The sequence below is a fragment of the Aythya marila genome (genome assembly GCF_965140915.1).
Source record: "Aythya marila genome assembly, chromosome: 5".
Lineage (NCBI taxonomy): Eukaryota > Metazoa > Chordata > Aves > Anseriformes > Anatidae > Aythya > Aythya marila.
In genome coordinates, this window is record NC_139046.1 from 1,803,253 (window position 1) to 1,815,338 (window position 12,086).

Below are 12,086 nucleotides of genomic sequence, written 5' to 3' on the forward strand. Positions count from 1 at the left end.
GAAGACTTCCTCAGCAGAATCCAGTTTTAGAGTTTGTTTTCATTTGTACAGCACTTAGTACAACTGGATCTTTGTTCACCACCCTGGCTTATTACAATACACATGATAATGTGACAGTATCTATCATATTTCTGACATGTTTCCATTAATATTTAGGCTTCACCTGGTTTTCATCCCCACTACTGATTTTTTATGTATGGTTTTAATTTAAACATCTCTTGGAAGAAAATAGTTTATCAAGCTTTGGTAATAAATAGTCAGGCTCATTTGCATCCTAATGGCAGGATCCACTGGAATGTCGATCACGTGGATGCATCTGTTTTCCTTTAAAGCAGCAATTTAATACAGTAATTTAACGCACATTCCCTTCTTTCAGTTACATGCATTTAACTTCAGGCAGGTAAATTCATCCCAGGCTTTAGAACACACTTCTCTTGATTAAAATACAGATATCATATAATTACTCCCACCGCTTCATCACAGAGAAAATTAGATCCCCACAACAGAATTCATTCATCTTAAACAGGGAAGAAATAGAGATAGCCCTTGGAATGTGAGTACACTTAATGAATTAATTTGGGCTTTATTCCACCAGGAACAAGTAGATTCCTCTTTGCAAGGGTTTGCTATTGTTTATGGTGAGCTTTCTTTGAAGGAATAATTACACCCAAGAAGAAAAAAAAAAAAAAGCAACAACAACATCTGTCATCACCAGTTCCTAGCTAAAAATGCTTGGCCAGTGTGGTCAGCAGTTCCTCTCCAAGCTTTAGGGAAAAGTTCCACTACCCAGTGAGCTGGAAGCCAGCACAGGTTGCTGCTCAAGGCCAGCAATTAGAGTACAGCACTGGTTCTGGTACCCACAGAGGAGGACCACAACCCCAGTTATACCCGCACCAAGCCCGTCTGCAGGCACACAGCTATGGCGTGTTTCCATGTGCAACTCAGCCCTGACTGGAACGCCTGCAGAATCTCCTCAGCAGCACTTTTTCCTCAAAATAAAAGCTAAGTAACGCCTTGAGTAGTTCTTAACTAATTACGCATCCACAAATGCAACCCTATTTCTGCACAGGTGAATACAGGTGAGTGCCTATATAAATATAATCCACCAGCTTTATTTCAGGCTACCATTCACCAAAATGCAGAACGAGGGAGCTCAACTCTCATAACCACCAGTGCCAACAGGAATGCTGCCATGAGTGAAGGCACCCACCCCTCCGTCCCTTTTCAGTGGTGTTGGAAACAAGGGCAGTTGTTGGGGTGGGAGCATCACCTGCATTTTGCTCCCACGTCCTTCCCCCAAGTGCCAGCCGAATGCAACCGTAACCACCACAGGATACTGTGCCAGGCAGGCCATCAGTGCAGCAGCTCTTCTAACATTCAGATTTTTGATAGTTTTGAGAAATTAGAGGTCTGGTAGACAAAAAAAAGATTAATAAAGGAAGCCCATCATTAACAATTTGAATAGATTAGCATGTTTCAAATGTCCACATTGAAAAACAGTCTGCACTTAAAATTATTCTTTAGAGGCTTACATTTTGATTTGCATAACAAGAACAAAGCCTGAGAGTCTCTTGATTAATTAGAAACAAAACATGTTCCAAAATTTGGAATAATTCAAGTAATAATACCTTGTAATGGTGTATGGATTTTAAGTAAATGTTACCTTCATTCTACCCTGCAAAACATTTTAGTTAACATCACAGAAACAAATTATGAAACTGTTGTTCCAAATTAGGATGGCATTTTCTAATGAGATTTCATTTTTGTTTTAAAGGTTATTTTAAATCACGGTAGCATTTGAAAAGGGACGGGCTTGCTGAAACGCCATCTTCTACTCATGCAATAGAAAATATAAAGAAGGAAATTAGCTTGCTTCAATTCCTAGGCCCAAACACCTGTTCCCTACGTTTTGATGAACCACAAAACATTTCACACGTGAATGCTCTGCAGTGGCTGATTGTTAAAGCACCTCCTTATGCCACAAACAAGGACGGTGGTTAGCAAAGACCTCACACCCTAAGTCGTGGAACTGCTCCTTGAATCTCTCTCCCTTAGGTGAAGGTGCATCCTCCTAGATGAAATATGCAGAGGTTAAGTCCTGACTCGGTGTCATTTTGATAAAGTTACTCAGGACTAGGCAGACCGAGCCACTTACAGCCCAAACATGGGGTTTAAGGTGGCTGTGAAGCCTGACAGCACAAGGCTGCAATCCACACCTCAACACATGGCAGTATGAGGCTGACCAGATGGAAAACACTCTGCAGAAGAGGCCGGGAGGTCCTGGTGGAGAAGCTGATGTAGGTGTCCCTACACCCACGAAGGCCGGCCGCCTCCCAGGCCACAACAGCAAGAACACAGCATGTCCAGGGAAGTGATCCACCCCCTCCATCCACACCTGTGGGACATCCTGAGCGCCGTGTCCAGGTCTTGACTATCTCTAAAAAGAAGAAGACACGGACATACAAGAGCAAGCACAGAGGAGGCCGCCAAGACAACTGGGGGCCGAGGAGCTGCATCTGGCCAGGCTGGAAAAGAAAAGGTGAAAAAGTGATCTAATGTCTGTCTTTGACTGAATACTGCGACACTACCAAAGCAGATAAATTCCTCTAAGAGGTGCAGAGCAAAAAGAAAAATGATGAGCCAACAGGTGTAAGATGCACCAAGAGAAATTCTGCCTGGTTGTAAGTGAAAGCTGTGGGCTCCTCAGTACAAGAGGGACAGAGAACTTCCAGAGAGGGTCCAGTGTAGAGCCACAAAGATGATGACAGAATTAGAGCATCTGTCCTCTGAGGAAAGACTAAGTGAGCTGGGCCTGTTTAGCCTAGAGAAGAGGAGATGGAGAGGGGATCTCATCAACCTCTACAAATACCTGAGGGGACAACGTAAAGAGGATGGGGCCAAACTCTTCTCAGTGGTGACCTGATAGCACAAGGGACAACGGGTATAAATTGAACCACTGGAAGTTTTGTTGCTGTAAGAAGTTCTTTATGGTTCGGGTGATGGAGCACTGAAGCAGGCTGCCCAGAGAGGTTGCGGAGTCTCCTTTGGAGATATTCAAAACCCACCTGGATGTGATCCTGAGTAATGTGCTCTGGGTGACCCTGCTTGAGCAGGGGGGTTGGACTAGATGATCTCTGTTGGTCCCTTCCAACCTCAACCGTTTTGTGAAAGCAAATTCCTCGTGCAATCAGACAAGAACTTGGACATGGCTCCAGAGACACTGTGGGTACCTGTCCATGGAGGCGTTTGAAGCCTGACTGGCCCTGGAGTTGGCCCTGGTTTGAGTAGGGGGTTGGACTAGAGGTCCTTTCCAACCTAAATTACTCTGAGATACCAAGAGATGTGATGCCATCACTTCCTCATGCTGTCTGCTCTCTTGCAGTGGGTGCATGCTCATGTGAACTGACCCCCATCTGGTACCTAAAGCAGCTACCCTAAAACATGGCCCTGTAGTACAGCAGGGGACGGACTTTGACAAGAGTATAAAGAAACCTGAAAGAAGTTGAAGTCGGAAATGCAAATGTAGCCAGCCCTCTGCCAAAGCATTTCATAATGGTCAATTAATACAGAATTTGCACTGCAGAACATGACTGATTTTTCCATCAGCAGTGCTGGAAAGATCTTGACAGCTGCATCACAGCAAAAGAAGCGCTAATAGGAGACAAAATAATGCTTGCAATTGTTGTGAGATTTCACTGAACATTCAACTGCCTGCCCTGTTGCCGTGCAGGGTTAGACAAATGTTTTAGGAGGTTGTTATATAAGACTGTATTTTGCTCAGACAGTGTGAAAGCTGCAAACATAATACAAAATATGCTTTTTCTAATACTGCCACGGCATTCTGTGCAGTTATTACCATGGAGGCAGGTACCTGCCAAATTCAGAGCCTTTAGGCTATTGCAAAGTCACCTGATCCTGGTGGCATTAATGCGCCTTGTCCAAGCTCTCCAGAACTCCAGCTTCAATGTCCAACTGAATTGTTACTAATTGATATTTAAATTTCCAAACAGTGGCTAGAATACATTGTTTAAATCCCTGTGCATATGTGTAAGTATCCGTGGGTGTTCGTTCTTCGCTACCAGCATTTGAGCAATCAAGGCTTTGGCAGTCGGGTAGGGGAGCTATTGACTTCAGGTATTGCTCACAATTTGCCTGGAAAAGAGAGGAATTCACGGAGGAGACAGAGATCTTAATGCAGCTGAGAAAGATTTAGCAATGGAAAGCTCAACATGGTGGATTTTTGAAGTGCTTGACAAGGAAAAAAAATATCTTAAAGTTTTCATTTGGGGTTGATCAATTTACAAAGAGTTAACTGACTAATAATTCTCCGTATTAAACTGAAGTCATGGGTGTTACGCAGTTAAAGTCTATTAATCAAAATGAAAATAATTACAGAAGTATGTTTTCCACAGAGGTTTATGCCACCATTAGGTTCAATTTTTCAGTCTTTAATCTTTGAATTGAACCAAACACTTTCTGAAGCCCAGATGGCAAATGCATGCTCAACGATGTATTGGAAAAATTCCCTTCATACATCCTGATGCTCTCAAGCAAACCAAAAACCCAGAATAAACTGTTCAGAATAGGCCTAATCTAAATATACCAGGAATTGTAGCACAACCGTCAGAGACCTTGGTGTAGAAGGTGCACAGAAGTGTGGCAGCTGCTGTTAATGTCCTCGGTATGCTGAATTGTACAGTGCTGGAGACATCGTTCAGGCTGTGGGCAGGAAACACAGACCAACCATCTCCTGCAACCCTCACCTGAGCTCCAGGGAGTTTCACACGGACAACCACGGGAGCAGGATCACAGCCTGTATTTGCTATTCCATCTTTTTTCAGCTGCTGGGACCACACAGCTTGCTGATTTCATTTGTTAATTAGCTGCCTTTGTCTTCAGATCTTCAAAGCAAGCAATATTTGGAAGTCAAGATAATAATAAATAAAACACGCATCTGGTAAACTGATCGAAACTGCTTCATCAAGACACCCATAGAGGAGGCAACAGTGATGCATGTATTCCACCTGCCTAACTTGTAAGTTATTCTAAAATAGAAAAATATTTTCTTCCCCCTATTTTCCTTACTTTAGCCTCTTTGACCTAACATAAGCTAACACAGGCTTGAGGTGCCACGTTGTCCTGTATGATATAAAGCAGTTACACCTGACTCAGGAAATGCATAAAATGCAACAAATGGGTATTCTTTGAGGCAAGAGTAATGAAGTGTTGTGCGTGCCATCCATTAGCAGGTAACAGAGCTCCAAACAAGCTGGCGGAATGCCAGGAACAGTTACCTGGAGCTCTGCGTGAGATATTTTTTTCCTTCCCCAGCCCTTTAAGACATTTCTTATGCATCTGCATTGCTGTACTATGTGTGCAGCAGAGTTACAACAGTGAAAGTGAGCATCATTTACAAGGCCAGAGTCTCTAAGAAAGCCAAGCCTCCTTGCTTACTCCAAAAAGACCACAAGTGTGACCTTGGCAGACCCCTGATGAGCTTACATTGATTTCCAATAGCATTTTGAGAAGATCAAACACATGCTAGAAGACTGGAAGGGTGTTAACATCCTCCAACACAAAAAGACAAACAGAATGACCTTGGCAGTCAACAGCAACCTGTACAGCCGGGGACCATTTCTGCCTTCCATGCTGCTGAGGGTTGGAGGACAGCCACAAAGAATCCAAGAGGAAAAATATAATGAACACTAGCTAATGGAGTCTTATAGAGAAAACACGTCATTCTTCTGATGAAATTATAAACATACCTCGACGAAATTTGCATAAACTACGCCCACTGGATGAACTGCTCATGCCAGCATGTGCTGATGACCCTAGGAGGATGGCATGCACAGCTCTGCAAGAACGCAGCACTGCTTTTGTTTATCCAAGGATCCCAAACTGAGCCAATGTACAGCATTTATCAGACAAAATTACCACTGGAGTCCCTGGACAGTAGGTACATTGGCACCGAGAGTTTTGCATTTCTAGCACAAGCAGCAGAAAACAAGCAACATTTCCTGCAATGCTGGATTTCTACATGCACAGTCCTATGCAAAATAAAGATCGGTGGCTTTTGCAAATAATGAGAGTGGGATGCTCACATGGAAGAATATGCGTCTAGGAACCCATGATAAAGGCTAATAGTGCAAGACTGTACCCTGGCACAGTCTGCGAGAAGAATCGTACCTAGCAAACGTCCGCACTCAGCACAGTCCTGAAATAGATGGGACTGCTGGGTTCGCTGCTTGCAGGAAGATATAGGGATACAATTTTCTTTTGTATAGAGAATTGGTGACCTGAAAACAGGATCCTAATCAGGTGTCAGCCATTCGAAGAAACATTAAGAAATAAAAGGGCAAAGAGAAAAGCAGCAGAAAAGTACCTACGAACTGGAGAAAGTACCCACTACTTTGTTTTGCAGTAAGAGATGTAAAGAGACAGATGTATTTATTAGGAAGAAAGGAAGAAGACTGAATGGTAATTTTATCATAGGATGTAAGCATCTCACGGTGGGAAAACAGCAGGTACAAAAGAGCTCTTTTGGCTACTGGTTAGATGTAAAACAAGCAGCATGAGCTGTAAACAGAAGGAAGCCCAAATTCAATATGGAAAAGAATCAAGACTTTTTACTTACAAAAATAAGTATAAAACTGACAAACATTCTACTTATAAAGATCAGATAAAGAAGGAGACTACCTGGGCATACAGAAGATTCCTCACCTCTTCAAATCAAGACCAGATGCTTTTTAGTGAAATGCAAATGATTACATTCAGTGTAGTAACAGCTGAAAAAACAGATTGGGCTGTGATATAAAGGAGGTCAAGCTGATGGCACTGATGGCACGGGCAATTCCAGTATTATACTTTATGAAAAATACAATTAAAAAGACAAACTTGAATATAGAATTCCAGAACATTTTTATGAAATCAAGTATGCTTGAATGAACAAATGGAGTTATTTAACCTATCCTTTCATTCACCTTGCATTAGCCTACACCCAAGTGTCAGCACAATTCGGTTCCCCATCCTGTAGGACGTGGCTGTGGAAGATGCTGATGAACCAAATGCACACACAAAGAATGTAAGAAACAAGAGCTAAAGCCACTCTTACACTACAAGGAGTGAAAGCACAGGAAGGTAGCAGGAAAGCAGTTATGAAAGAACCCATAAAGTATGACTGGTACAGGACTTTCCCTTCCCAGTGATTTATTTTCCTCTTTTGAACCAAGATTCAACTATAAACATATGGGAGTTGGACACTTCACTCCCAGGAGCACAAATTCGTATCCGATATGTACAGTTGCTCAAGATGGAAAACTGCAATAATCATTTTGTTTTTTCAAGAGGAAGCTTTGCTTTTTAATTCTCTCTGTACCTCTAAAGAAACAGAAGATTACAGAAGAAAAATCAATTTACCTACCAGGCCAGGAGAAACAGACACTGAAACTAAAGGCCTCCTGACATGCATGACCCATTACTAGGAGTAATTGTCACAAATATGACTTTTTAATGTGTTAAGTAATTCTTGGTTGCATAATCTCAAAACGAATTAATGCTTGTGCCTTCATTATTTTAAAGAAAGGAAGCTAAAATTTGGTTCAGTAATAAATATCAACTGCGTTAGGAGGGTCTAGTTCTAGTTCTCCAGCTGCTGGCTTTAGAAAAACTCTTTCATAGACTACTCACAAAGTTTACCTCTCTGTTAAAAACTGTTACTGACTTCCTCTGAATGTCATGTTCTGAAACAGGTACAGAGACATTTTGCTAAACCAAAGAATTATAAATATCTGACAGTTCATACCTATATAACAGAAGTGTTGTTCCCACCTTGTTCCCACTGCATATATGGGAATCTCTTCTGAGGGTCACATTTATTTTCCAGCCTTAAACTTTTTATCATAAAAAATGTCAGTATAGGAATCTCACCAGTGCTCTGCATATTTCTTGCAATCTCTATTCCTAAACACAACCCTATATTTTTTCCATTTTTATTTGAACAGAAGACAAAACTTGCATTTTAGAAGAGGAAAAAAAAAAAAGAAAAAAGAAAACCAGTATTGGAAGCAATAAATAAAAGGGAGTGGATGATGAAGAAAGTAAGGCACAGGAAAATATCCTTGGAGGTAAATTGAACAAACCTACAGCAAAGAGGAAGAGGAACCTGCCCAGAATGTTTAGTGCCCACATCTGACCCCAGACAAGCGGAGCCTTTTCAATGACTTGAAAGAAACACCAGAGCCAGTCTGCTATAGGAGTCCATGCAAAAATCCCATCCAACTTGGGAGGGGCCTTAGGAGATCATCTAGTCCATGTCTTCTTCTCTCCATACTGAGAATGCCCATCAATTTTGCAGCATCAGCAAAAATTAATACCAAAACATTATTACGGTATGCAAATGCAGCTGAGTCCCAAAGAGGTGCTAAGAGTTACTTCCTGAGGTAATTGCATTTGACTGCCCATCTGCCAAACCTCCTTTCCCTGAAACCTTCTGAGCTTTTTAGCCTCTTTTAGCAAAATTTCAAGTGGGGATTGATATCCCAAAGATAATTAACCTCCAGCATGTTTTATAATATTGGGGTAGGCACACGGGGAGAAGCAAGCACTGGAGCAAGGCTCAGAGTAGCTGAGAGAAACACCTCACTGTGAGCTTGGCATGGCCAGCTGGCCTGGAGCCCAGCATTATGGAGCTCGTGGGGAGTCCACGGGGAACAGCATTTCCTAGAGAAAGGGAATGGAGATGGAGGTGTGGGGAGGAAGGACGCAGATCTGTAGGAAACCAAGCTTTTTCATTCGCTAGTTTTGCTACCCTTCTCATACAAAATAATTCATGGTTATGCAGGTGGAGGACCTGGAGCTTGGTCAGGTGCCTCCTGCAGCTCTCCTGGTCACCTTGCAGGTGCCGACTCCCCAGGACAGCTTCTCAAGAGCGAGCTCTCCTCCACGCATTTTGCTCCTTAGATAAAGCAAATTAAGCGAGGGAGCAGATTTCTGGTCACAGCAGACCAACCCACATTATGGTTTTTTAGCACAGCGACAAAACCTCACCCTCCAGAGGAGGAGCTTACAAAAGAAACCATACATCAGGGAAGTTTCCAGATGCGTGCAGTTGGCAGAGGGAGAATACTTACAGACAGCAAGAGTGAATTTGAAAGACATCGTAAGCCATAAACTCAGCGCTTTGTATAATCTCAGCCTATTTCTATTAAGTCTCAAATCAGATTCCTGCAAACAGACTGAATGTTCAAGCCATTAATGTGGTCTATCTTTCCACTCGAGGGATATTTACAGCATCAATTATCTTGAACCTCATCTGACATGTACTTATCTCAGACTGATCTAACTACAGCTATTATCATGTGTTAGAGACAGTTTTAATTTAGAAGAGGAATAGCATAAAAGGCATTCAAATAACCTTATAGCACTCTCGCTAGATTTTTTTCAAGGATGAAAATAAAACAGAATCTGCATACGCAGCCAGGTAATGCTACAGAATTAATACTCTAATTAACTGTAAGCTTTTTTTCCGTGGTTCAAAAATACTGATGCCAGGATTATTACATTGAACAAATTCTGCAAGGTACTTCCTCAGCAGCTATTCAGGGCTAATTAAACATCATTGAAATGAGCTAAACATGAAAATATAAATCTTCCTTGGCTGATCCTAATATAAATTGTGCATTTCCATTCCTGCATGCATGATTATTTAATCTCCACTTCTTAATTTTCACAAACAAGGTTGTCAGTATATATTAGTCAGTGATAATAGCGTGTTTACTGTGAGAGGTCCGTGTCTTTGGGCACGCACAGAAATAGCAAGGCAGGCGGGCGTGCTGTGGCCGCTCCTGCTCCTACCTGACCAGCACCGCTCCTGTGATTCTGTGTTTTCCATCTGTCCTCTTCTATCAATTATCTCTTTTTAATGAAAACTCTGTCTGTCAGTGTTCTGTGCTGAAACATCCCCAAACAGAATAGTGGCAGTACTAGAACAGAACTAAAATTTATTATTCTCATGGCAGTATTCACCAACAACTGGCACAATCATGTGCATGTACACATTAACCTAACTGAGAAGTAATCCAACTTCTGCATCTTTTACAAACTGCCCCTTTCAAAGCATCCCTAGTATAGCAAAACCTTTAGCAGAACTGCAGACAAAAGCACGATGCAACATCAGCTTCAGCTCCAGCCAAAGCTCGGCTCTGGTCAGCCAGCCTCACTGCCTTGTTCCAAGTGGGCTGGCACCATGTAATAGCCCAGGCCAGGAGCTCTCTGTGGTGCTCAGTCTCTGACTCTTGTTGCAAACAATCCCACATTTTGGAAGGGTCCTACCATGAACTGATGAGGGAAGCAATGGCAAGGTGCAGGCAAGAACACAAGAAAGCTCTCAGCAGGTGGAGCATTTTCAACCTCAGTCACTTATCCTAAACAGTTTATTTTGGTTAAGCTGCCACCAGCTAGCCCCATCTCACTAACACGGGTACTCTGGATGAGGTAGGGCCCATTCTTCCTGACGTGGGCTCCAAGGAGCAGATGCCTGGCACAGCCACCTCCAGAGTGCAGCACTCCACACCTCTGTGGCCGTGGCAGCCCCTGAACACTAATGACTCCATGTGCTTTTAAATCAGCAAATGAATTAATATTACCATTACTGCCTTGCATTCGATTTTGCTCTCTGCTGACTGCCTGGGGCTCCTGGGGCCTTCAGCTGGTGCAGTGCCTGCCCCTCAAGGGCGCGTTTCCATCCCTGCTCAGGTTTCTCTACTGCCACACAAAGTTCTCAGCACAAACCAGCACAAACGCCTTCCACATCACTTGCAAGCATCAGTTGTTAGCTCTCTGAGCTGCTCCTGCTGGCTGCCCAGGGAGCTTCTAGAAACCAAGTTTCTGCCCTGCCATTGAACCACACTCACTATTTTGTTAGACGAGGCTTGTTTCAATTTCTGTAAACAGGCAGCGGTCCTACACTTACAAACATGTAAATAGCCCATGATAAATGTGTTATTTCCTGGAGAGAAAAAAAAAAAAAAAAAAAAAGAGAAGTATCAGAAACACTGGGATGCAATCAGACTAATGACAAATGGTAATAGGAGGGTTTGAGAGTCTTTCTGTGGAGCCAAAGGCTCTCTTTGCATTTCCTTTCTGCTACACTTGCTTTTATTGAAATTGCTGTAATTTTAATAAAATTATCTGATAATTTTGAATGTTTGTTCTTATTGCTTCTTGGTTTATGCCTTCCTGTATCCTTCACTTTGTAAGGAACAAGTAAACACAAAAGAAACGGTTTGTAATTCCAGAAAATGAGCACACTGCTCAGGATAGCAAACCCCAGATTCAAACAGTGCAGCATGTTTATTGTGAAGATCTACAGTCACTTAAAACCAGAGCCTTCCAGTAAGGGAGTGACTGCAAATGAAAGCATGGCAGAGCAAGCCCTGGCTTGCAGACAAGTGATTTGGTGCAGGTCATCTGCAGACAGACTGCACGTGGCAGTCACATCCCTCAGCGCAGTCCTGGAAAGTACCAAAATGCCACAGCACCTGTGCAGCTTGGACCTGAAAAGCATCTCATTTTTTTTCCAGGGAATACATGCATAAACATCCCAAAGCTATGCCACATCAGCAGCCTTGCAGTTGTTCTACAACTGTTAAAGGTAATGAAGAAAATCGTGACTTTGCTGCTCCATTCCTGGGCAGTGGCAGCATTGTAAAATGCTACAGAGAAGGGGAGGGAGACGAGGCTTTGGATGGATCCAAGCTGTTCTGTCACTCACCAAGAGCTGAACACACAGCAAGAGGTTCACTGAAGACGTTACAGAGTTTACAGAATAGACTAAGGCTCGCTTGATGAATAGGAAATTCTTTTATAAAGCCAGGAAAAATCTTTTTAATCAAAAGAAAAAAAAATCTGAAAATCAAGGTATTTGTTACACTGTTCAGTGCCTTAGTTATGATTTGCAAAGAAAACAAAAACAAAAAACACACAACAATCAAATCAATCAGAGTGCCATCACTTAACTATAAGCTTTTGGAAGGAGTTTTCAGGGATGTCCTACCAAACTAATATTGGTCAAACTCTCTTTAGAGGTC

The 12,086-nt window shown here is 42.4% G+C and overlaps 1 protein-coding gene across 1 annotated transcript in view; it reads right to left on the bottom strand.

The window, feature by feature from the left end:
* Window positions 1-12,086, bottom strand: part of MDGA2 (MAM domain containing glycosylphosphatidylinositol anchor 2) — a 327,024-nt gene that overhangs the window by 166,045 nt on the left and 148,893 nt on the right. The window lies entirely within an intron of this gene.